We start from the raw sequence: 27,970 nt of genomic DNA on the forward strand, positions 1-27,970 counted from the left end.
TCTAATACAGATACAGTCCCATGCAGCCCCCTCCTCCACTCCCATCCCTCATACCACTCTGGCCTTTTCAGATTCCAATAAAAACAGATATGGCATTCTTATTCAGCATCCTGGCTCCAAAAATATTACATATGTTATCCCTAACCCTGGTTATGTTCAATTGGATGAGATATTGGCCCTCCTCAAAGTTCTAATAGAGTGCCAGATTGAACCCATTAATATTTTTTCTGACAGCCAATATGCTGTACAGACAGTTTGTGTACTGGCCTTTCTCAAGTCAAAGACTCACTGACCCCCATTGCCAGAACCATGTTGCTCATACATGATGTCCTAAATCAGAGGACAGAGCCTTGGTACCTGTTACATATTAGATCTCATTTGAAATTACCCTGAATATTGGCTTGAGGAAATGAGGCCACAGACACCATCATATTAACAGCCAGTATGGATCTCCTAGAGCAAGCCAGGGCCCTTCACCTGCAGTTTGATCTGTCTCCACAGAATTTGCATAGACTTCTTCCAGAATGACCCATTTCCCAATGTAAACATTTGTCCTGGGCATGTGCCACTTGTGCTCCTCTTACCCCTTTAGGGCCACTTCAATGTGCAGGGGTTAATCACCGAGGCTTGTTGCCTAACGCCATCTGGCAGATGGATGCCACATATCATTCCCCCTTTGGCAATCTTAAATATATTCATATAATAATAGATACCTGTTCCTCCTTTGCTTATGCCCTCACCCTTTCTGGAGAGAAGGCTGTCAGTGCTATCAAGGCCCTTAAGTCAGCCATGGTAGTTATGGGGATGCCTTGGGCACTTAAGACTGACAATGGCCCTGCTTATGCCTCTCAACAATTTAATGACTTTCTGGGGTTCTGAAAGATATCTTATACCACTGACATCCCCTACAATCCACAGGGACAAGCCATTGTTGAGAGGACCAACAGAGCTCTTAAGGAGCTGTTGACAAGGACTATCTCACCAGAGGCTAGGAGAAATCCTCATCTAGCCTTAACAGAGGTTCTTTTCCATATGAACTTTCTCAGTTTTGATGACAAGAGGCTCATGCCAGCCTACAAGCAAGTCTCTGCCAAGGAACACACCCCTGCCCCTGTTGAGATGGAGAGATCCTATCTCCCTCCAATGGCAGCCATCAGCCTCCCTGCTAACCCATGGGAAAGGGTATGCTTGTGTATTTCCTCAGAGTGCCACTATGCCAATATGGGTCCCAGCAAGAGATGTGCACTTGGCCATAGATCAGCCTGCTTCCACCAAGGAGAAAATCACCCAGGATGGGTAATGCATGTATTCCCCTTTCTTGTTCTCATTGACCCTCTAAAGAACATTAGTTTAGTAGTCAAGGAGCTAGCTAAATATATTAAGGGCCCATGGTCAGCTAAGTTTCTATGTTATCCATTACAGCTAACACATGAAAATTTCCAGTTAAATCAGACAAGAGCACAGGCTATGGCCTTTGACTCTTGATTTTTTTAAAAGGTTTGGCATGATATAAAGAGGCTATTTGACCCCTCCTGGATTTCACTTATGTTTTGATTAGCGGGGTTGTGCTTTTGATCTTTCTCCTTTTAAAGTGTCTCCTACAGCACATCCAACAACAACAGGTGGCCATTAAGATGGCTCTATAGGTACTAATGGCTCTAGACATCCAAGTCATAGCCCTCCACAGGAGGTCATGCATGCCTGGCTTTCTGAAATTCAAAAGGCTACTGACATTCCCCATCCAAAGTGACTCACCAGGGATGGATGCTCTTCAAGGGCTAATAGTTAAAGATGGGTAAGAGCTTGTTTGGCAACCAACCTAATACAGGCACAGTCCAGTTGCTAAGACCCCCTGAGGCAGGGTCAAAAGGCCAGAGCAAAGAACTCTGACTCCCGCTGAGTGCCCACGTAATAAAATAAAAGGGTGGATATGTAGTAGGACAGGCCCATAGGCTCAAGGAAATTGGCTCAGACCAGTAGCCAAGGCAAGCACATAATGTACTCCTTAAGAGCCAATCTGGTCACTGTAACAGTTCCTGAACAATGTCAGAGTTCCTGATCATGCCCAGGCAATGAGGGATGACCACATAGGTTGGGCACTGGGAGAAGAATATATAAAGCCTTCCCTGTTATTGAATAAATGAGTTTGTTATTTGCCTTCAATGGACTCCTGGTGTCTGTGTTGTTGACACCATACCTTCTCATCCCCCTCCCCTAAGGGAGCTGTTAGAATCCAAGCAATAAAGTCTTCATTACTCTGATGGCTAAGGACTCTTAACACTTTTTCATATGCTTATTGGCCATTTGAACTATGGCAGTTGAGAATCATTTGTGAATTTCATTAGCCCATTTATTGATAGGTCATTTGTTTTTTTAATATTTAACAGTTTAGTCCTTTATATAATCTAGATATTAATAGAAGTCTAACAGAAACATAACTTAGCAAAAATTTTCTTCCTCTCTGTATACTGCCTCTTCACACAATTATTTCCTTTCCTTTCCCTTAATTTAATGAAATCACATTTGTCAATTCTTGGTCTTATATCTTGAAACACTAGAGTACTTTTCAGAATGTATTTCTTATGCTTCTATCATTTTTTTTGATGGTGAGAAAGTGTCCAGTGTCGTCTGTGTGACATGAACAATTATGTCAATAATAGTGGACAGGAGATATGTGCCCCATGGGACTAAGCTCCCTGGAGGTCCCTGGCAGAGTGCCCGTGTTATGCCTCCTTCTTGAAGGAGACATGCTTCACAGATCATGAGCTCTCTGGGCTATTGGTTGTGTATAACTGCTTTTCTGATAATGTTCTAATTAATCTATGAAGCACAACCAAAACTAATGAATGCTTGGGTTGTGAACTATGGAGGAGAGGGGAAGCTGGACATGGACCTTATTTAGATATAGCAGAATGAGCTATTCCTTAAAGAACCCAAGCCGCTAGATAATAAAAAGTATAATAGTTCAGGCACTTCTAGGGAATGAACACTCACCCACTAGGAATCCTTTAGGAATCCCAACTAAAGTGATTTATGACAAAAGACATTATCTCATAGGAGGCAGATGGTGGGCCCCTCTGTTGAGGAAGTTCAGCATGGGAAACTTAAGGACTACAACAGAACCCCTTCCCCTTATAGGAGTAAAAAGTACAAGAGTCCATATTCCAGCAAGTAAAAAGGTTCTATATTAGAAGAGATATATGGTAAAGAACTGAAAAAAGACTTAGGGAGGATCTGCAGCATCTAAATCGGCTAAATGGGTCATGAGAACCAGAAAAGTAAAAGTACATAATAAACTAGAGAGCAGCTGAGATAAAGATGAAGGACACAGCCGCAACCGCAAAGAAGCCTTCACAAGTCTAGGAACTGTACTAAGTTTAAAAAACACAGACTGCTCTTTGGGCCATAAAGTTCTTGTGGGTGAAGGGATATGTCTAGCGCCAATTAATAATTGTGTGCTTGCTGTTTTTTAAAGATGATGTAATTGAATTATTGCCAAGCTCTTGTTGTTCCTTGTATGACTTGATAGTTTTCTTTTCTGTATATAAACTACTGATTTACAGAAGCAAAATTGTAACAGATTCAAACCACTTCTGAGTGTGTTGTCTGTCTGTCATTAGCTAAATCCTTGCCTTCCTGACTACCCAAGCTCTGGTCCCCCTACGGTCGTGGTACCCCCGATGAGCCAGTCTGTGGCAAAAAAGAATCTCACTAAGTAGCTCTAGCTGGCCTGGAATGCACTATGTAGACCAGGCTGGCCTCAAACTCACAGATATCCACCTCCTTCTATCTCCCAAGTGCTGGGATTCAAAGATTGTCACAGAAAACCTGTTAATTTTATTGTGTCACTCTTCACATGTATTTAATTTTAATTTTTAATATTTGAGATGGGTCTCATTCTATAGCTCAGTTTTACCTGGAACTCACTATGTAGAGAGCTAGCCTTGAGTTAACATCAATCCTGCTTCCACAGCCTCCATACTGCTGGAATTAGGTGATCACCACCAGATGGCCTTTGAGTGTCCTGTATTCATTTTATTATCTCATAATTTCCCTTTGGTCAAATTAACCCCCCTTGTCCTGTGATATCCCTGTTCCTTTCCAGCTGAACCCATTCTTCCTCTGTACAAGTCCTGATACTACTTACATATAGTTTAAAAAATTATTTTATACTCACAATGTCATAATTTTATATACACATAAACCATTTTGATAATATGCTTCCCTGCTGTGGGATGGTCTGTATGTCAAGTGTGTTGCTGATTGGTCAATAAATAAATCACTGATTGGCCAGTGGCCAGGCAGGAAGTATAGGCAGGACAAGGAGGAGAATAAAGCTGGGAAGTGGAAGGCCAAGTCAGAGAGACACTGCCAGCCGCCATGATGACAAACAGCATATGAAGATGCCAGTAAGCCATGAGCCATGTGGCAAGGTATAGATTAAAGGAAATGGATTAATTTAAGCTGTAAGAACAGTTAGCAAGAAGCCTGCCACGGCCATACAGTTTGTAACCAATATAAGTCTCTGTGTTTACTTGGTTGGGTCTGAGCGGCCGTGGGACTGGCGGGTGACAAAGATTTGTCCTGACTGTGGGCCAGGCAGGGAAACTCTAGCTACAAATGGCGCTCAACGTGTTGACAAGAGTTTCCACCTAAAACCTGAGAAAAGATTCTAAAACGGAGCTAAAAACAGTTCCTAATTGTCTCTCTCAAATGAGGGGCAGCTGCCAGTTTGAGCTACTGGTGGGTTCCTAATATGCACACTCAACCTGCAGTATGGCGGGAATGAGGCCTCTGCAAGTGGCACATTAAGCTGCATGGTGGATTTAGCCTTTGCTAGTACAAAACAAAAAAAGAGGTTTCTGGACTACATGCTGCTTGAATAAAAGCATAGACCCACGATAGTTCCCAGAGCTGGTGGTAAAAGCACCACTGCCATGTTGGGAAGCTGAGGTGGGTGGAGCCAGCAGCCATTGTGCCGTTTCAGTCTTACAAATGCTGCAGTTTAAAGCAATAGATTCACAATAAGACCGATTCAGATGTAATAGTTTACAATGTGTGTAAAATATACGTAGGCTTGAAAGAGACAAAAAAGGTGATATATACAGTTATATAAACAAATACATAGTTGAAAAAAATAAAGTCTTTAAAGAGACAGTAAAATTAATATAAAAAATAAGCCACGTAAAGATGAATATTACACAGAGAATCTGGATTGTGTTGTCTTTGGGATTTTTTAACTGCAAAAAACAATTGTTCATAAAAGATGTTGAGTTAAACTAATATGTATATTTTAAAGATACCTTGACTTCAAAATTTGGATGTAAGGATGTGTTGCTTTGGAAAGAAGACTCTGCTTTTGTTCCCACAGAAAGTCAAAGGCTATGGATTTGTTCCAGATTAAGATACATCAGGTTTGACCAGCCAAGACCCCCTGAAAGGTCTCCAATGATACCATGGCCCAGATGATCTAACATCCAGAATGGTTTGAAGGCAACTGGCTCAGACAATACAGCCTCATGGACTATTCCATAATCCTAAAATTTTCTTTGTGTCCCCATAAGATACAGTGCCCCCCTCCAGCAGGAAGTAGTAAGAGAAGCTACGCCCAAATTCCCAAATTATATGTAATTTTGCTTTGTTAACGTTAAAACCGTCCTTTTTGAAAAGAAAAAAGAAAAGGGGAAGTGCTGTGGCATGGTCTGTATGTCAAGTGTGTTGCTGATTGGTCAATAAATAAATCACTGATTGACCAGTGGCCAGGCAGGAAGTGTAGGCAGGACAAGGAGGAGAATAAAGCTGGGAAGTGGAAGGCTGAGTCAGAGAGACACTGCCAGCCGCCACAATGACAAACAGCATGTGAAGATGCCGGTAAGCCATGAGCCATGTGGCAAGGTATAGATTAAAGGAAATGGATTAATTTAAGCTGTAAGAACAGTTAGCAAGAAGCCTGCCATGGCCATACAGTTTGTAACCAATATAAGTCTCTCTGTTTACTTGGCTGGGTCTGACGTCTGTGGGACTGGCAGGTGAGAGAGAGTTGTCCTGACTGTGGACCAGGCAGGAAAACTCAAGCTACACTTCTCCATTATCTTCTCTTTTTTTCCTTATACTCCCTATTCTTCTCAGAAAGTCTCCCTCCTACCTTCATGCCTTTTTTCAAATTGTGGGGCAAATGATGCAGCTCATTGGGTTACAGTGCTTGTCACCAAGCCTGACCTCCTGAGTTCAATCCTAAGGACACTCATAGTAGAAAATAATTGACTTTGGCAAGTTGTCCTCTGACTTCCAATAGCAGTAATCACATATATTTATTGTCTCCTCCCTCTACATATATACACAAATAAATAAATGCTTAAAATTTTGTGACCTACTTCATTTAATGAAGGTTTATATGAGCATGGGTTAGGGTTTATCTGAGCAAAAGCAGTTTAACAGTGGCTACATCACTGAAGAATATGACTCCACTAATTGTCAACTTCACAGAGGTCAGAATCACTGGGAGATGGGCCTTTGGGTGTGCCTACAGTGCCCTATCTTGATTAACCAAAACCTATCATGGTGGTCTTTTTATTCCCTAGGTAGAGGATCTGGGATTATATAAGAATGGTGGAAATGAGCTGAGCATCAGTATGAATATGTTCATTAATCTCTGTTCCTGATTATAGGTGCCATGTGACAAGCTCCTTTAATATCCCAATGCTGTGATTTCTCTGTAAGGATGGACTGTGTTCTAGTTTTATGTCTCTTGTTGTGATAAAATACTCTGACCAAAAGACAGGAAAGGATAAGGGTTTATTTGACCTATGCTATCAGGTTTCAGTTCATAACTGAGGAGAAACCGAGGCAGGAACTCATAGTAGATAGTTATATACATCCATAGTTGTGGTGATTTGAATAAAAATGGCCCCCATAGTCTCATATGTAGTAGCATTATATGAAAGGATTAGGGCATGTGGCCTTGTTAGAGTATGTATGGCCTTGTTTGAGAAAGTGTGTTCCCAGGGGTGGGCTTTGAGGTTTCAAAAGCTCAGGCCAGGCCAAGTTAGTCACTCTCTTCCTGCTCCCTGCCAATCCAGACACAGAATTCTCAGCTCCTTCTCCAGCATCATGTTTGCCTGCATGCCACCACACTTCCCACCATGATCATAATGGACTACACCTCTGAACTATAAGTCTGCTCCAATGAAATATTTTCCTTTATCAGAATTGCCATGGTCATTGTGTCTCTTCACAGCAATAGAAACCCTAACCAAGATAATAGTCAAGAACAAAGAAAAATAAATCACTCATACTGCCTGTCTCTTTGTGCTTTCTCCTCCCCTACATAGTACAGGGTCCCTTGCCTAGGGAAAGGGGCATCCATAATGGGCTTGGTCTTCTTACATCAATTAATGATCAAGACAATCCTCCACAGTCATGTCCACAGATCAACATATTAAAGACAATTACTCAATTGAACCTGCATTCCCAAGTAACTAAGTTGTAACAAGTTGACATTTAAAACTAACCATCACAAAGTATAACCTGGAACTGTGAACTAAATAAACTCTTTCTTCCTCAAGTTGTTTTTCTCAAGGTATTTTATCACAGCAACAGGAAAAGAAGACAGTCAGAATCTATTAACTATCTACCATTGTTCATGGAAGAATTTGGCCCCATCAGCTCCTCTTCCAACCATGATGGAATGTCTGTGGGCCCAGTCTTGTGTAGGTAACCACAGCTGCTATGTCTGGTAGACAGTTTCATCACAGTGTTCTCAATCCTCCAGCTCTTACATTCTTTCCACATCTTCTACATTGTTCCCTATTCCATTTAGGATGGACCACTCAATAGTCACTTACTGCCATTTTTTTGACCTGCTAGGAGTCTCTGCACTTACTGATGCCAACTTCCAAGAGAAGCTTCTCTGACAAAGGCTGAAAGCAGCACTAATCTATGGGTATATGCATTAATATTTTAAATACAATTTTATAACATGTCCATTTAAAAAAAATCAGTCATAGGTTCTGCCTCTCACTAGAGGCTATGATACCCCCAGCCATGGCTTTGACCAGGTTTATGGTAGCAGGTATAGCTTCCCTCCTGTGGAGCAGGCCTCAAATACAGTTGGAAAGTGGTTGACTATTCCTCATAATAGTTGTGCCACTATTGCGTTAGTGACACCTCTGCCTCACATGTTTACACTGTAACAGGCAGTGTTCACACCTAGAGAATAAGACGGTTGATGACGATTCTCCAGCAGCTTGCATAGCGCCTTCTAGTACTATGAAACCTAAGCAGCAGAGGAAGTTTTCAGGTCAGTTCCAGCTTTATTTCTCCATGTCCTATAACCAAAGTATGTGGTTTCTTAAGTAACAAGGTCTTTTCATCTATCCCTGGTAGGCATTAACAGTGTCTCATAATGTTTGGGGGACCTCTGGTCCCTTCTTGATCAGCAGCTCAAAGGGAGCTATTCCATATCTGGCACTGGGATTTTTGTCTGATAATATATGGCTTCTGGGAATAGCATTATCGACCCTTGCAGATAACTTCCATTCAGATGCTTTTACTTTCTTCTTTGTTATAACTTTATTTTTAATTATCTTGCAAAATAGTAGGTTCCCATAGGATTTTTTTAAAAAATATATTTGTAGTTTTCTTAACCCTCCCATATTTCTGCTTAAACTTTTCCATCCCTGGTAGCCCCCTTCTACTTTCATACCACATATGTGCTAGTATACTAACACCTTTTACTGCCTGCCTCCCAACTCATGACCGTTTCCTAGCTTCCTTGCCTTTGTAGACATTCATTTCAACTTAGACATACAAATCTAAAAAGTTGAAGCTAAGATCTGCATATGAGAGAGAAAACATAGTGTTCATCTTTTGGAACTTCACTCAGTATAAAATTTTTCACTTCCATTCATTTTCTAATAAATTTTACAATTTACTTTTTTCTTAAATTCTGTTGTCTATTTGTACCATATATTCATTATCCACTTGTCAGCTGATGGCTATCTAGGCTGATTGCATGTCCTAGCTATTATGAATATAACAACAATGAACATGAATAAGCATATGCTTCTGTCACAAGTCCTTTGGATCTATGCCCTGAAGCGGTGTAATTCTGTTTTCACTGTTTGGAGGACCTACACACCAATCTCCATAGTCATTGCAGAAGTTCACATGCCACTAACAGTGAACAGGTTTCCTTCTCCACATTCTCACTAGCATCTGTTGCCATTTGTGTTCTCAATGATAGCCCTTTTGACTGAGATAAGATGCTATCTCAAAATACTTTTGATTTGTATTTCTCTGATGGCTGGAATGATGAAACATATTGGAAATGTAGTTCATGGTTATTTGTCTTTCTTCTAAAAATTCTCTGTATAGTTCCACAACTCATTTTTTAATTGGGTTGTTTGTTTTCTTGATGTTTAGGTATTTATACATATTAGATGTGTCTTCTTTGATGGATATAGAGCTGACAAAGATTTTCTTCTGTTCTGTGGGTTGTCTTCTCACTCAATTAATGGTATTCTTTGCTTTACAGAAACTTTAATTTCATGAAGTTCTATTTATCAGTTGTTGGCCTTATTTCCTGAGTGATTGGACTCCTGTTCTTGCCTCTGCCTCTGTCTTGGAGTGTTGTTCATACTTGTTCTTCTAGCAGCTAGGAGGAAGATGTTGGACCTTTTGGTGGTGAAACATGGCTTATGCTGACACTGCAGACATCGGGGGCAGTGGTAGCTTTTGGATTTGTGGAAATGCTTGGCAGCGGGAATGCAACATCTGCTGGCTCATATCTCTTTCATCTTCATGACCTGTATGAACTGTGTGCATGTGCAGTGCCTAGTGTTCATAACCCAATGGCCATGTGACATGGTCAGATTGCAATATTCAAGATACCTGTTGTGCATGTTGCTGTGGGAGTTGTGGTGCTGCCAAATGCCAAAGTTCTTCACAAAGGCTGGTCTCAAACTCAGAGATTTTCTTGTCTCTCTGTTAACTGCTGAGATTGAAGTTGTATGCCACCATACCTGACCCCTGACCCACTCAGACCTTCTTCTTTTTTTAGCTGTAACAGGAAGTATCAGAAGCAGTACTTGGTGACACATGGTCAGGTATGAAAAACTAGAACTGAGCCATGTCACCCTTATCCGGGAGCAGGCATAGCCCCACCACTTTGTATTCCTGAAGTGTGTCTGGGGTCTTTATACTGCTATCTTTGCACTGGCCACCACCTGTAGAAATTTGTTTCAGTTGTTATGTTCAGTTCTTCGAACCAATTGGAATTATGTTTTGTACAACATAATTAGGATCAAATTTAATTCTTGTACACATAGATACCCAGCTTTTCCAATGTCATTTGTTGTAGAGGCTCTTTTCACTCCAGGGGCTACTTTTTGCATTTTTGTCACAACTCAGTCTGGATCTTCTATTGTGTTCTGTTGATTGATATGTATGGAATATACCTTGAAATCAGGTATAATGATACTCTATCTTCATTTCTCTTCAGCATGCTTTGGGTGACTGAGTCTTCTATGCTTGAAGTTGGTAGGTTTTTTTGTTTTGTTTTGTTTTTTCTGTGAAGAATGTTATTGGAATTTGATTGAGAAGTGCAATTACTCTAAGATAGCCATTTTCACAATATTGATTTTTCTAGTCTATGAGCTTGCAATGTCTTTCCATCTTCTCATGTCTTCTCCAGTTTATTTCTTAAATGTTTTAAGATTTTTTTATTTTCCTATTTAGGTTTGATTTTTGTTTTTATTTGTTTATTTATTTATTTGCAACTATGAGTGGTATTGTTTCTCAGATTTCTTCCTCATTATAATTGTTACTGACCTCAAACTCACAACAATCTGCTTTCTTCTATCTCGTGAATACTGGAATTAAAGACATGTACCATCACACCTGGTCTTGACTATGTTATGACAGAAACAGAAATGAAGCCAGAGCATTTTGTATCCCACAGATTTTTATATGTTGTGTTTTCATTATCATTCAATTCTAATAACTTTTAGGTTTCCTTCTTGAATTCCTTAATGATCTATTAATCAATAGTGTGTTGTTTAATTTCAATGAGTTTGTGCATGTTTTATAGTTATTCTTGATGTCGAATTATAATTTTATTCCATTGGAACCAGATAGAAAAAAGTTATTTCAATGTGTTCTTTTTTAAAATTTTGCATCCTATTATGTTATCTATTTTAGAGAATGTTGTATGTTCTGATGAGAAGAGCATGTAATGTTTGGGTGGAATGTTCTATAAATATTGGTTGCATTCATTTTTTTCTATGATATCATTTAATGGATATGTTTTCCTGTTTATTTTTTGTTAGGAAGACTTATGAATTGGTGATAGTGATGTATTGAAGTTGCCCACTGCTATTAGGCTGAGATTAATATGTAGTTGTTTTATGAAATCTGCATCTGTATTCAGGGTATCTATATTTAGAATCATAATGTCCTCTTGGTGAACTGATCTCTAAATCAGAATGAAGTAGCCTTCTGTATCTCTTCTGATTACTTTTTCTTGAAGTCTATTTTATCAGATTTTATAATGGTAATTCTTGCTTGTTTCCTAGTTCCATTTGCTTGCAATACACTTTCTATCCTTTCAACCTAAGGTAATGTCTGTCTTTCATAATAAGGTATTTCTTGGAAGTACCAAATTAATGGATCCTGTGGTGGTTTGGATAAGAATGGCTCCAATAGGCTCACATATTTGAATGCCTAGTCATCAGGGAATGGCACTACTTAGGAGGATTAGGAGATGTGGTCTTGCTGGAGTAGGAATGGCATTGTTGGAGGAAGTGTGCCCCTCGAGATGAGCTTTGAGGTTTCAAGAACTCAAGCCAGGTCCAGTGTCTCTCTCTTACTGCTGATATAGAATATCTATATTCTGTACAGATAGATATAGAACTCTCAGTTTCTCCAGTGCCATGTCTCCCTGTGTGCCTATGTGCTCCTCAGCATGACAATAATGGACTAAGCTCTGAAACTGTAAACAAGCCTCAATTAAATGCTTTCTTTTATAAGAGTTGTCATGGTCATGGTGTCTCTTCACAGTAATAAAACACTGACTAAGACAGACCCTATTTCTCTTTTTATAATGTTTTTATTAGTTCTGTAAGAAATTCATTGTCTTCCCCATCTCCTCCCAGATTCTCTCTCACTTTCCTACCCACCAAACTTCATGTTATACCCACCCAATTTCATGTTCTCTCTGTTTCGCTATCTTTATCTGCCTCTCACTTTCTCTCTTCCATTGAGTCCAATTTATTGGCTGCTTGCATCTGGAGCTGTAATAGGGCCATAGATGTTAGTAGGTCCTCAGACTTTAGCAAACTGACTCCATGATGTCAGTATATCATTTAGGCCCTAAAACTCAACATAAGACATTACCACCTGCCTAAATGAAAACAAAGAACTAATCCATCAAAGTCCATGGTTCTAGGAAAGTCTCTAAATGTACTAACCTTGCTTTTTGGCTCCTGTAGTTTCACTTTTGGATAACTGTTCTTGTTAACTGAAATATGTCATTTCAGGACATGGTTTCATGCTTAAAAACTCACCCTGAGAAAGGCTCAGGGCTTCATTGGGATCTTGAACACCCATTGTACATACCAGCTGGCTAATGGAGAATTTCTGTTGGCTTAAACTCATGTCTGAGTGATCTTCTCTGGTGGATATCCCACAATAGGGCCTGACCCTAGAATGTTGTCATTAGATGAGGGGTCACATCATTAACAAAAACTGATTCTCCTGCTCCCAGCAGCAATCAAATACCAATAGCTCCTCAACTAAGGATGAATCTTCATGCCCAGCTCCCCTCTTCCATGCTGGGATTTTGTCTGGCTTGAGTTTGTGGAGGTCTTGTGCATGTTGTCACAGTCCCTGTGAGTTCATATGTGCACTTACCCTGTTGTGTCTGGGAAACAATGGATGAAGTCATCCACCACCTCTGGTTCTTATGCTCTTTTACCTCCTCTTCCACGTAGATCTCTAAGGCTTGAGGAAGGGGGTGAAATATCAATTTCCTGTTTAGGACTGAGTATGCAGACATCTCTTATTCTTGGCTCACTGACCAGATGTGGTTCTCTGTACTAATTGCCATCTATTACAAGAAGCTTCTGGGGCTGGAAAGACATCTCAGCATTAAAGGACACTTGCTGCTCTTGCTTAGGACCCAGATTTGATTCTTAGCACACACATACTGTCTCACAATTATCTGTAACTCTAGTTTCAGAAGATTCAATGCCCTCTCCTGTCATCTGAGGGGACTGTACACACTTGGTATACATATATTCATGCAGGTAAAACACACATACCAATAAAAGCAAATAGTTTTTTGTTTTGTTTTATTTTTAAGAAAAAGAAACTTCGCTGATGACGATTGAGTAGTGCAGTGTGGATCCCTCTTTTTTTCTTTTATACTTATTTTATTAGGGGGGTTCCAGTGAGATCAGAATTCAGAAAAACATCTTTTGTTTGCACTACAATAATGAATATTCTCAGTTACAGTGAACCATGAATGAATTTAGCTGATTGTAAATCTTAGAAATAAAGGGCATTCAAACCTTCATTATTGGGGTTTTGAAGAAGGTGTTATGTTCTACTGAGATTATAAAAATGTTAAATATAATTTGAATAATAATAATAAAAACAGCTTACTCCATGTTGACGGACTATTGATTTACTTGCTATTTCTTGTTTTTATTTTATATATTTATTCAGAAATATAGAGTGTTAATTTATAATAAACTTTGGGAAATGCAGTTTGAACTGCATATTATGGGTAGAAATAATTATTTATTGCTTTAAGTGAACCATTCATGTTAAGATTATTTCTTATGAATGAACTCTGCCACATATTAAATAATGGATTTTTTTTCTGAGTGAGATCATCGGTGCAGCTGAGAAAATCATCACAGGATGGTCTCCAGCCCTCCTGTATTGCAGGGTATGTTAAGCCTACCATGAAGTTTGTTTACATTTTTCTCTTCCATCTTCTTAAACAGCCTAAATATAAAACCAATTCACACCCTTTAAGGAAAAAAAAAGTTGTCTGATGTATCTGCTAATCTCTGTAAATCCCAGAGAGTGATTCATGTGATTTCTGGCAGTTATGAGGGGTTAGCTCTTTCCTGTTTTATGGCTGGTCTTTCTCTTTCCACTGCAGAGTGCTGATCTGGGACTTCTCTGAGTTGTCCCCTGCAGACCTAGTCCAGATCAATGCCAGCAGCCTTTCCTCCAGCCCAGCAGTGTCAGCCTTGCTGATGGACAGTGCAATCCCAAAGTCTTGTCAGGAACAAGTCACAGAAGAAGACTAGTGGTGCGTTCTCACCGGCAGCGTCTGAGGTTTCAAAACATACAGTAATTAGGAGATCATTTTCTGTCTCTTCAGCAAATTATCGTTGAGTAAATTGCACTTTCATGTGAGATTTCTAGGCTGCCTGTATCTACCCACGGTCTCCCCATGAGGACTCGGTAGTAGTGTGAGACTACCATTGCTCCTACCTGCTTAGATGTTATTTTTACCATCAAGATCTATTTCTCAGCTCTGCATTTCTCCAGTTTCATACATTTTATCTTCCAGTCAGTTTAACTTGGACTTAGTTTAGAAAGTTAAAAGGAGTTAATTTCCTGGAGGAGATAGAGGCTAGAGCAGTGTTTCTCAATGCCACTCCTCCAGTCTCCGCGGCAGTGAGTCAGCGAAGGCAGCTTGCACTCTGGCCAGCGTACCCAGGCGTTGTCTAACTGTACTTTACATACGTGCACAGCTGTAACTTTACATCGATACATTACACTGTCAACCAGAAAACTAGTACAGGTGCAGGGGAGTGCATACTGTTTCGGTTCTCCTCCCACTGGTGGACCTGTGGGTGGCACTGAGCCAAGATGCACAAGTATTTGTCACAAGAAGGTGTCCATGCTGAGAGACAGGTGTTAGACTCTCTGGTAGGCAGATAGATAAGGAGAGTGGGGCTAAGGCTAGGTAATAATGGTATGGAATTTCAAGAGGGCCAGCTTCTTCCTCATCCTCCTGACTTGGTAAAACAAAGGCCTTGTGGGTTTTTGTCTCTAGCCAGCAGGCCCCTGTGGATGGATTGGCTCCACATAATGAGGCCTGCTCAGGGCATGTCACACGAGAGTTCTGGGCCAATCAATCTTTCCAGCTTTCTTCAAGCTGACCAACCCTAAATGAGAGGAGGAAGACTCCTTGGGACTTTAAACCCCCAGCCCTCGAGGGGCTTTTGGCTTTCCTGGTCTCCACTCCTCTTTGCAGAGGGTCTGTCTCTCTGTGTGCTCCATCATGTGTGTGCTTCCTCGCCCCTGTAAAGGTTTTTCTTCAACTTCATTATGTCTATAGTGCTTGAGATTTCTCTGCTGCCACCTGTTGCACTTCAAATTTTTCCTGATTTTAATTCTTCACCTGGCAGACAATACCCGATCAAAGCCCCTGGGAGGTATGAATGCTACCCAGCCTCTCCCTCCTTTTCCCTGATCTCCAGAAGCTACCCGTTTGTTATCCATGGTGGCTGTACAAATTTGCACTCCCACAAGCAATGGATGACTATTCCTCTTACCCCACATCCTTGCCAGCATGAGCAGCCATTTGTTTTATTGATCTTGATCATTCTACTAGTATAAGATGAAACCTTAAAGATGCTATGATTTGCATTTCCCTGCTGGCTAAGAATGCTGAACATTTCTTTTTTTCTCAACTATTTGTATTTCCTCTTTTGAGAATTTTTTGTTTAGATCCCTATCTCATTTTTAACTGGGTTATTTATTTTCTTGATGTCCTGGTCTTCTTTTAGTTTTTTTATATATTTTAGATATTAACCTCCTATCAGATGTGTAGTCGGTAAAAATCTTTTCCCATTCTGTGCACTTCCACTTTTTATCTAAACAATATTGTCCTTCGCCAACAGAAGGTTTTCAGTTTCATGAGGTCCCTTTTATTAATTATTATTTGTAGTACCTGTGCTACCATTGTTCTGTTCAGGAAGTTGTCTACTGTGCCAGTGAGATTATTCTGAAATTTCTCTTTGATCAGATTTACTGTATCTAGCCTAATGTTGCAGTTAGAGTTGAGTTTTGTGCAAGATGAAAAATACAGATCTATTTGCATTCTTCTACATGCTGATATCAAGTTTGACTACCACCACTGGCTGAAGATGCAGTCATTTTTTCTAGTATGTACTTCTGGATTTTTTTTCATCAAAAGTTTTGTTACCATCTCTGCATCTCTGGGATGAAGACTACTTGATTATGGTGGATGGTCTTTTTGATGTGTTCTTTGATTTGGGTTGCAAGTATTTTATTGAGTCTCTTAGTATCTATGTTCATAAGGGAAACTGATCTGTAATTTTCTTTGTTTCTTTCTTTGTCTTTATTTGGTTTGGTTATCAGGGTAACTGTGGCCTCCTAAAATAAATTTGACAGTGTACCTTCTGTTCTATTTTATAGAATAGAATAATTTGGGGAGTATTAATGTTAATTCTTCTTTGAAAGCCTGGTCGAATTTTATGCTAAAACCATCTAGCCCTTAGCCCTTTTTTTCGGTTGGGAGACTTTTTTTCTTTTATTAAAAAAAAAATTATTCATTTTACATACCAACCACAAATCCCCCTCTCATCCCTCCTCCTGCTCACCCCAGCCTCCCTCCCCAAAACTCACCCCCCATCCCCTCCTCCAAAAGGGTAAGGCCCCCCATGAGGAGTCAGTAAAGCCAGGTACATTCAGTTGAGGCAGGACCAAGCCCCTCTTCCTTGCATCAAAGGTGAGATAGGCATCCCACCATAGGTAATGGGCTCCAGAAAGCCAACTCATGCACCAGGGATAGATCCTGATCCCACTGCCAGGGGCAGTTAAAAGACTTTTAATGACTGCTTCTATTTCACTAGGGGTTACAAGTCTGTTTAATTTTCTTATCTGATCTTGATTTAACTTTGGTAAGTGGTATGTATTGAGAAGATTATCCATTTCTTTTAGATTTTCCAATTTGGTGATATACTGATTTTTAAAGTATTTCCTTATTATTATCTGGATTTTCTCAGTGTCTATTGTTATGACCTTGTTTTTATCATTAATTTTATTAATTTGGATTTCCTCTCTCCATCTTGTGGTTAATTTGACTAGTGGTTTCTCAATCTTATAGATTTTCACAAAGAACAAACTCTCCATTTCATTGATTCTTTTTATTGGTTTTTGTTTGCTTGTTTCTATTTTATTGATTTCAGTCCTGAGTTTAATTATTTCTTTCCATCTATTCCTTTTTGATGTTTTCTTTTTGTTCATAACTTTCAGGTGTGACATTATGTTACTAATATGAGATCTCTCCATGTTTTTCATGTAGGCAATTAGTGCTGTGAATTTGCCTCTTAGAACCATTCTCATTGTGTCCCATAGGTTTGAGTATGTTGTATTTTCATTTTCATTCAATTCTAAAACGTTTTTTAATTCTTTTTTTTAATTTCTCTCTTGACCCATATTTCATTCAGCATTGAGTTGTTTGGTTTCCATGAGTTTGTAAACTTTCTCTTGTTGATAGCCAGCTATAGTACATGGTGGTCAGATAAGATGCAGGGTGTTATTTCAGGGTATTTTTTGTAATTCTTGAGACTTGCTTTATGTCTAAGTTTGTGGTCAGTTTTAGAAAAATTTCCATGGGCTGCTGAGAAGATGGTAGATTCTTTGATGTTGAGTAAATATTCTGTAATATCTGCTAGGTTCATTTGATTTGTGAAATTATTTAGCTCCAGCATTGATCTGTTTAGTTTTTGTCTGTTTGACCTATCTGTTGGTGAGCATGGTGAGTATTAAAGTCACACAGTATCAGTGTGTGAGTGTCATTGCTATGAATTTGGCTGGGTGCCCCTGTATTTGGTAAATAAATGTTTAGAACAGCAACATCCTCTTGGTGGATCTTCCCTTGGTAAATATGTATTGCCTCCATATCTTTTCTGATTAGTTTTTGTCAGATACTAAAATGGCTATACTGACTTGTTCCTTGGGTCAATTTGCTTGGATTTTTTTCCATCCTTTTAACTTGAGGTGATGTGTATTCTTGATGTTAAGATGTATTTCTTGAATGCAGCAGGAAGATGGGTCCTGTTTTCTAATCTACCATGTTATTATGTGTCTTTTTATAGGGAAATAGAGACCATTGATGTTGAGCATTATCAGTGAACAATGACTGCTGGTTCATGTTACTTTGTTGTTATGGTGTGGGTCCCCCCTTTTATATTGGTGGTCTAGTATTATTTATTCCCTGTTTTCTTAGTTGTGGTTTACCTCTTCATGCTGTGAGATAGTCTTTCTGTATGCTGTGAATATGTGTTGCTATGATTGGCTAAAAAAGAAGCTGCTCTGGCCTATGGCGAGTCAGGTTATATCCAAGCAGGAAATCTAAAAGAGACAGAAAGAAAAAAGGCAGAAGTGGGGGAGACACCAGCTTGCCAACCAAGGAGCAACATGCCAGCAGACTGGTAATGCCTTATCCATGTGGCAAAATATAGATTAATAGAAACAGGTTAATTTAAGATGATAGAGCTAATTAGTAAGAAACTTAAGCCATTGGCCATTACAGTTTGTAATTAATATAAGCCTTTGAGTGATTATTTTATAAGTGACTATGAGACCATGGGGCAGGGTGGGACCAGAGAAACTTCTGGCTACATGTTCAGGTTGATGTTTTCTTTCCAGCACTTTGTATAGAGCTGGATTTGTGGATAGGCTCTGCTTAAACTATGTTTTATCCTGAAATATTTTTTCTTTCTCCAGCTATTATGATGAATATTTTGCTGGGTATAGTAGTCTGTGCTGGCATCTGTAGTTGTTTAGAGTTTGTAGAATATCCATCCAGGCCCTACTGGCTTTTAGAGTCTCCACTGAGAAGCTAAGGATGAGTCTAATAGGTCTGTATTTATATGTTACTTGATCTTTTTCTCTTGAAGCTTTTAATATTGTTTCTTTTATCCATATGTTTAGTGTTCTGACTATTATGTGTTGTGCAGAATTTCTCTTCTGGTCTAGTATATTGGTGTTCTGTAAGCTTCTTGTTATCTTGAAAGGCACCTCCTTCTTTAGGTTAGGGAAATTTTCTTCTATGATTTTGTTGAAAATATTTTCTATACATTTGATGTGAGTTTTTTCTCCTTCCTCTATTTTTATTATTTGTATATCTGATCTTTTCATAGTGTCCCAGATTTCCTGGATGTTTTGTGCCAAGGTTATTTTAGATCAAATGCTTCCTTTGACTGAGCTATCCATTTCTTCTATCTTATCTTCAATGCTTGAGATTCTCTCTTCCATTCCTTGTATTGTTTTGGTGAGACTTACCTCCAAGGCTTTTCTTTGACTTCCTAGATTTTTCATTTTCACTTTTCCCTCAGTTGGGTTTTCTTTAGCAATTCCATTTCCATTTTAACATCTTGAACTGTGTTCTTCATTTCATTCCACTGTTTGTATTTTCATAGACTTCATTAATGGATTTATTCATATCCTCTTTAAGTTCAGTCCTTGAATATATTTATAAATTGTTATTTTGAAGTCCTTGTCTTATGCTTGAACTATATTGCATTTCCCAGGGCTTATTGTGTGGTATCATATTCTCCCAAATATTGTGCATGCTAATAAACTTATCTGGGGTCAGAGACAGAGCAGCCACAATATTAAACATAAAGGATAGGCAGTGGTAGCACACGCCTTTAATCCTAGCATTCCAGAGGCAGAAATCCATGTGTTCAAGGATATAGACAGGCATGGTGACTCATCACGCGTTTAATCCCAGAAAGCAAGCCTTTAATCCCAGGGAGTGGTGGTAGAAAGCAGAAAGGTACATAAGGCATGAGGACCAGAAACTAGAAGCATTTGGCCTGGTTAAGAATTTGGCCTGGTTAAGCGTTCAGGCTTTTGAGCAGCAATTCAGCTGAGACCCATTCTGGATGAGGATTCAGAAGCCTCCATTCTGAGGAAACAAGACCAGCTGAGAAGTTGACCAGGTGAGGTTAGCTGTGGCTTGTTCTGTCTCTCTGACCTTCCAGTAATCACCCCAATAACTGGCCTCAGTTTTGATTTTATTAATAAGAACCTTTAAGATTCATGCTACACTATTGTAATAAGGTTGCTGGGCTATAGTGGAGACATATTGTCCTGGCTGTTATTGGTTGCGTTTTTTTGTGCTGGTGTCCAGGCATTTGGGTTTGAAATTATTTCAATTTTAGGTGTTGATATCTTGTATTTTAAGGTGGATGTTACATTCCTCGGTTTCTGTTGTCCACTCTGGATCTTAGGTGTGTGGTGGATGTGAGTTACATAGAAGGAAGTGCTTCTGAGTCCCTGTGAGGTATAGCCACTGGGGATCCTGGATAGAATGTGATTCTAGGTGTTGACAGGAAGGAATGGGGATGGCCTTGGGGAGGAGAGCTGAGAGGGTCCAAAGGAAGGAGGAGAGCTATACCTGCCAAGAGTCTGTGGGCTCCTCAGGGAGTGGAGTCACTGAACTTTACAGTACAGACCCATGTATCTAGTGGTACTTGGTTAATTCGATTGTTTAGTTTCCAGGTATTTGATTTCCCTGTTCTGTTTCTGTGCTGAATCCTAGTTTAGTTACATTATGTTCAGAAGCACAGTATGTGGGCTTTCAGTTCTTTTAAAAATTGAGGCCCATGCCCAACATTGCCTGGATGGCCAGGAAGCAGAAGCTGGATGGTACAGAGACCTAGGTTATAACCAAACATATCTGTCAAAAAGAAGATTCCTAATGATATTCTGCTATACTCACAGATCACTGCCTAGCCCAATCAGGGAGGCTTTCTCTGGCAGCTGGTGTGAGCAGCTTCAGACACTCATAGTCAAGCATTAGATGGAACTCATAGAACCCTGCAAAAGATGGGGAGGAAGAATTGTAAGAGCCAAATGGGTTGAGATCACCAGGGGAACATGACCCCACAGAATTAACTAAACAGGGTTCAGAGAGACTGAAGCAGCAACCGAAGAGCCTGCCTGGGTCTACTCTACATCCTCAGCAAATATGCTGTGGTTGTTTAGCTTGGTGTTCTTGTGGGACTCCTAACAGTGGGAGTAGGGGTATCTCTGACTCTTGCCTGTTCTCGAGACCCTTTTTTTTTTCCTACTGGGTTGCCTCATCCAGCCTTGATATGAGAGTTTGTACTTAATTTTACTACATCTTTTTATGCTGTATTCAGTTGATATCACTGGGAAGCTTGTTCTTTTCTGAAGGGCAATTGAGGAATAGTTGTGGGAAGCCAGTTCCCACTTTTACCCAGGGTACTCTTGAGGAGAGAGGGATGAGAAACTTTTAGATAGAAAGATAGCAGAGATTGAGACAGACAGAAACACAGGACAGCTTTGGGAGGGCCTGGACCAATATCCACTGGCCCCTTGTATCTCTTCAAAAGAGCTTTTTATAACAATGCTAAGGGGTGGGGCAAAAGATCTCTCCCTTGCTAGATCAAAGCATACCCCACAGCCCAAGTGCAGACCTTTCCAAACATCTGGTAACCACACACATGGTCAAGCCATCCCCTTATGCAGCCCTGCTGTGTAAAGCAAGCTCAGATCTCACTAGGAAACCTCTGTGGGCCTCCACGAACATTGGATCTGGGAGAGAGGGGAGTAGGGGAGGCAAGGGACAGTGGAGCAAGGAGGGGATTAAGTTGGGATGTACAACAAAGAAAAAATTAAAATTTATTTTCTGAGTCACAATACCATTCATCTGGACATGTGTCATTCACATTCAAAAAGCACACATGTTCTGCTATGGTCAGGTAGATTGTTCTATTAGTGTCAATTAAATCTTTTTGGTTAGTGGGCTGTTGAGTTATTCTGTATCTTTGATGGGTTTCTAGTTAGTTGACCTGTCAACTACTGACATCTCTCTCCACACTTATTTTGGAAATGTCCTCAGTTCACATACTTTGCAGCTTTCCTTTTAAATGGTATAACATTGCAACCTGTCTGGGTAAATTGACCTTTTTATCATTATATATTGTGTTTCTCTATCCATAGTGATGTTTTTCTATTAAAAATTTCCTGATAAATCATCTACTAGTCAAGAAAATAAATTTCAAGTTATTAATTATAAGTAGACTTCATCAAATATTTATTACCTGAATAAAATATGGATAATTAGAAAAGGCGACATGCTCATATCAGATTGTGTGTGTGGTGGAGCTGGGTATTGAATCAGGACCTTGTATATGCTAGGCAAGCTCTCTACAATTGAGCTGTGTTTTCAGCCTTTTTGAATTTTCTATCCATTATTCTTAAGCTCAAAATGAGATTAGAAGTACATGTGTGATGAAGCTTGCTGTACTCTGCGTTTGGATAGTAGCCAATTTCAAGCATTTGACTTCATATGCTCTTGTGGTAGCCTAATTATTAAAGCAATGGTCACTTTTATAGCCAGTGCTCAGAGGAATCAGATTGAAGACAGAAAATAGAATATCATAAACTTAATTACCAATCATTGAAACATACCACACTTACTTTAGAAAGAGAATTATTGTCTTCAGTGGGACCATACTCTGACAATTGTGAGATTTTTGCCTAGACTCACCTTCTGCCACTAGGAAACGGGTCCAGGCATATTTGAAAGTAGCAGATGGGCAGTAGTAATGCATGCTTCCTAAACGTGTCACCCGGAATCTAAATTCTCTTTCACTTATGTATTTCCTCATCATTCCATCCAAAGAGTTCACATGACTGAGACATTGGTATCTCCTCAAAGGACTTTTCATTTGAAATGTATTTCATTCACAGGGCATTGTTGCAGATGCTAGAATCTCAGTTACATTTCCTGATGGTCAATAATTGACATTGCTGACCTTTTACACTTTTCTGCCAATATATTTTGAACTGCATATTTAAGGACTCTCTGTAAACTGGTCTTCAAGTCTTCCAGTACAAATTACAATGCAAATACTTTAGTTTTTGCCCTATTGTGTGAAAATATCTTTTAATTGTTATTTATTTTTGTAAACCAGGAATGTCTACATTTCAGTTTGATCATGACTGTTCATCATGACTGTTCCCAATAAGGGAGTCCTTGTTTCTTAACTTGTAGCAATGCTATTTTGGAAAGTTTAGTAGCTGGGACTCTCTTGGAGGAACTACTCATTGTGGGAAGTCCTTGGGGGTATCTTTTCCTGACACCTTCCTGTCTACAATAAGATGAAGAATATTTTCTGCCATATGGCTAGGCTAATATGATATTCTTCCCAATTACATGGTGCATATGACCCTGAGCCTGTCAGCAAAACAAATAATTCCTTCTATAAGTTCTGTCAAGTATTTTGGTTAAAGCGATGCAATGCAAAAACAATCAATGCAATTGTATTAGTGATAAACTAATTTTAAATAAAAAGAAAGTTAGAATTAATCTGAGAAGATGTCTATGAACACAAGCATGATTGAAAACCACCAGCCTACAATTTATGTTCTAGAGCATCTTAGAATCATCAGGTATACAATTTCAGCAAGTTGATGGCTATGATTTAGATAATTTAAAGTGCAAATTTTTGTACATGTTAAATTTAATGAGTGAAAACTGAAAGTAGTTTTCACTTGCTTTCAGGAATTTTTCAAATAATTGTGCTTTCAAAATAATTGTCTCCAGTGCTCTCTGAGCATGTAGTTTGTACTAAAGTACATCATAATCCCTTTGCTATTAGTGTCTATGAATTTGAGAGCAACATGTGAATAAGTTAGATTTAAAAAAAAAATGCTGAAATGTGTACCCTGTGCCTGCATGAAGGAGGACTATGAAAGGTTCTGCTGTTAGCTTGTTAGCTAACACAAGATATGACAGAAACACTGTGAGTACCAAATACGGTAAGCCCTCCCCCTCAAAGATGCCCTTCAAGCTCCTAATATAATGTTGTTTCCATTTCCATTTAACAGGTAAATAAACTGAATCATGGAGCAAGTTACTGGCTCAAGGTCAGAGTTGGTGAACAGCAGAGGCAGGATTTGTTTCTGGCAGGTTCTCTGGACTTCAGGCTCTGAACTCTCTGTTTATAGCCTCTTAGTTTCCTCACTCAGCATTCATCTGTTGACTGAGCTTCATCATCTAACCAAAGCTAGTTTCAGCACATTAGGTGCGCTCACCTAGCTGTAGAAGGGCACTTGAGAGAGACCAACTCATTTGGCTTTCCTTGTCTACAGACAGTAATTCCCATCCCTACAAAATGAGAAGTCAGTTCTTTGGTATGACTGCACTCATTCTCACACAGAAGCTAAGATAATAAAATGCTCTCACTTTCCAGCAAGCAGAGTGAGCTATTAGGCAGCGGCAGCCACAAAAGTGCCACTATTTCACTGATCAGTGGTTATCTAAGGCATAGTACTAGGGACCTAATGGTGCTGGGGCCTCTGTGCCTCCAGGAAACAAGAGTGCACTTTATTAAAAGTCAAATACTAGTTAGTGTCTAGTTGGCAATTATAACCCAACTAGACATGAGCTCACTTAGTAGTTTGTGTTTCCTGCCCTGAGATGCTCATGAGATTAGCATTTTTCTTCATGGAATGATTTATTAGTTTAAGATAATTAAATACTTTAAATCTTGATATGTCTGCTTTAGAGTTATTCATAAATAATATAGGAGAGGTATAAGACATGCATTCCTTTGGTGTTTTCATTGTTGGCGGTTTCCCATAGAGCTCTTTCCTGGCATTGATTCCAAGGACTGACTTCAGCTTCCTAAGATGCCTTTCTGGGTGTTTCCTGGCCCCTGTAAACTGATCTCGGCAGTGATGGATAGCAGACCACTTTTGTTTTCCAGATTTTTTCCTTCTTGATGGTGGCAATGAGTTTTGAATGTGAATTCAATAGGACAAGTTGAAATGAGGAGTGCAATACAAAATTTCCAAAGATAGAAAACAGAAAAGGCAGCCTGGGGAGTCTCACTCAGCCCTGCCCAATGCAGGAATGGAAAGCTCTTGAGCTGCTCTAAAGCCTGTAAGTGTAGGCACTTGGAAGCTTGGAAGAGACAGTTCCCAAACCTCTTCAGTGACTATAACTTAACAATTTGTACAACACAGAGTGACTCAAGTTGGATGAGATGGCAAATGCCATTAAATTTATTACAACACCTGTTATTTTGCTCTCCAAACATAGGTCATGACATAACTGAGTGTCTGTTTTCCTGGTAGCTCAAAACCACTCTCAGTGCATGGGAGAGACTCGCAGATAAGAAGCGGAATGAGAAATTATAAAGTAAGGACAGTTGAGGGTAGCCCACAGACTGACAAGTTACCAAAGTTTCCAAAACCACAAATAGAATGTAGACCAAGCATTTTGATGTAGCAATCTCCACTCTACTAAAAGCTTCAATTCACCCCAGAAGAGCATTTAGAATCCCTAAAGACAGGTGGATTAAATTGTTGGTAAATTCTGTGCCTTAACCCATTGATTAAAAGAAAACTTAGTTGCTTTGCTGTGAGAGCCTATGTAAGAAAGCCATGACCTTACTGTGAACTATGGATGGAACAAAGTGTAGAATGTGGTCTTCTAGACAAGGTGGCCTTCTAGAAAGAATTGCATAAACTATGATAAGTGAATGCACTTGAAGTCAAGGACATGAAGGGAATGCCCTGGCATGTCTATATCTCTCTGGGAAAGAAGAAGGCAAAAAATCTTCCTGGTTCTTTTCACACGATCAAAGAAGTTAAAACATAACATCAGGTGTATCCCTTTATCTCTAGTTATCCTATGCAGATATTTTGACATATTTTCAGTGGAGACTAAGCCTTTTTGGCTGGGGTGGGTTAACATTTCATTGATATTCCTTTCTATATAAATAAAACAAAAACTTCATGGATCATTGAGAAGGCACAGGGGAAGAGATACTTGTCACCAAGCCTGATGACCTGAATTCTAAGTTGGATCCTGAAGATCTACATGTTGGAAGGAGAGAAATTACTCTCACAAGTTGTTCTCTAATCTTCATGAAAACATGTGTTGTTAACTGCTTTTTATTATTTATAGTGGCTGCCACTTAAGCAACTGCTGTCCTAATCAGAGAACTGCAACTCTGCCATTAACAGCAATGGCTCCCTTAGACACTGCCTCTTTCAAAGTATTAAGGGAAACTTTATCTAGCTCTCTATCCCTCTAAAGAACTCATGATTCAAAGGTAGAGGTGGAATTCTGCTCGCTCAGAGAGACTGAATAGCAAGTAGCTAACCTTCTTCCTCTGCTGACGCCTTCCCAAAAAACCCAACCATCCTTCTGCTTAGTCCCCACAACCAGCCTCCTGCTCACAGGTTAATTTTATTTAATCAAACAAATGTAAGACATCTTTGCATTGTTAACAAAAGCAGAATGAAAAAATGTGACACACTTTAAAATAATATTCTACATTTCCCCCTTTTGTCTAAACAAAAATGAAAGGAATTAACTTTAACATAGTAAGACTGTATACAATAAGAACAATTATCAAGTAAGTTTTACATTCACAATGTACTGAATTTCAATTCATTTGTGTCTGGTAAGTTAAATAAAATACTTCATAATCTAGCCTATCTTAGTGAATCCAAAATTTTATACCTAATTTACTTTCTATCATATCTAAGGAAAACTGCAACTATAACTAAGTCTTCAACTTCATCAAAGGCCCTTGAAGGAAATATTATTTGAGTAAACAAAAAGTGCATTGAAAACAACTTCCAAAACTCCAGAAATGAGAGAAACATCTGACGGCCTGGACAGTCACTCAAATTTCCTCTGCAATGTTGAGGTATCCATTTTCAGCCTACAGGCCCATAGTATCTGACAGACATTTTGGTGAAGCAGGAAATTTGAAACTGTCCCATCTATACTGGCAAAGTTTGTCAGTCACTTTCCTCTGTGTCCTGCAGAATATCTGGCAGTTTCTTCTGTGAAGCAAGAACCCTGAAGGATCATCCTCCTTGTTTGGGCAAAGTTCAGCAGTCACTTTCCTGTAGGTCCTACATGTCCAATTTATACAGCATACTGTCAAGCAGTCCAGGCAAGGGCAGCTTCTTGCCCAAATGGCTAGCCTTGCCACATTGAAAGCAAATTCCATAAGGAGTTTCTTTGATGCCCATCATCTCTGAAGTAAATTGTTACTGACAGGAGCAGATGTATCTCATTGTCATGAAAAGCCTTAAGTTAGCAAAACATCTTAAATGCCATATTCTGTGGGTCTTTGGAAGATTTGAAGACCATCTATCTATCCAAAATATATCTCTATATGATCTGGAAAGAATGCTTAACATATTTACAAATTTGACTGTTATAAATGACTAACCACTAACCTATGTTTCCTGATTATACTATGTACTTCATAATAATATCCTTCAAAAACCAGAACTTCACCTTACATTTCCAAATAAACTGCATAGGCACAATGCCTCAAACAAAAATACAAACATATATACAATATGTTGTAACAAAAATAACCATAAATTTTTATCAATACACAAAAATCCTCCAAACAAGAACAGAATTAAATTTGTGTCAATATATAAAAGTCATTACAAATACAAAATATTTGAGTTCAATAATTATCCCTTAGTTTATGGTAGATTTAATAATCTACCCTATTATTTAAAGTATATTCAACAATCTACCCTTATAGCTTATCATTCCAGTATCCCCCCTTTCTTTCTTTCTTTTCTCAAGGAGATCCCTGAATGTAATATCATTTGTATAATTTCCTCCTTTGTCAATACTAGAAACAATAAATAAGCCCCCATAAGTGATGACATGTTGTGGGATAATGCTCTTGTACACTGGTTTAATAAAATGCTGATTGGCCAGTAGCCAGGCAAAAAGTATAGGTAGGACAAGCAGACAAGGATAATTCTGGGAAGAGGAAGAGCAGAGTCTAGGGAGTCACCAGCCAGACACAGAGGAAGCAAGATGACAAGGCGGAACTGAGAAAAGGTACCAAGCCACGTGGCTAAACATAGACAAGAATTATGG

This window comes from Peromyscus californicus, unplaced genomic scaffold (genome assembly GCF_007827085.1).
Source record: "Peromyscus californicus insignis strain IS unplaced genomic scaffold, ASM782708v3 Scaffold_5__1_contigs__length_169319896, whole genome shotgun sequence".
NCBI classification, from domain to species: Eukaryota; Metazoa; Chordata; class Mammalia; order Rodentia; family Cricetidae; genus Peromyscus; species Peromyscus californicus.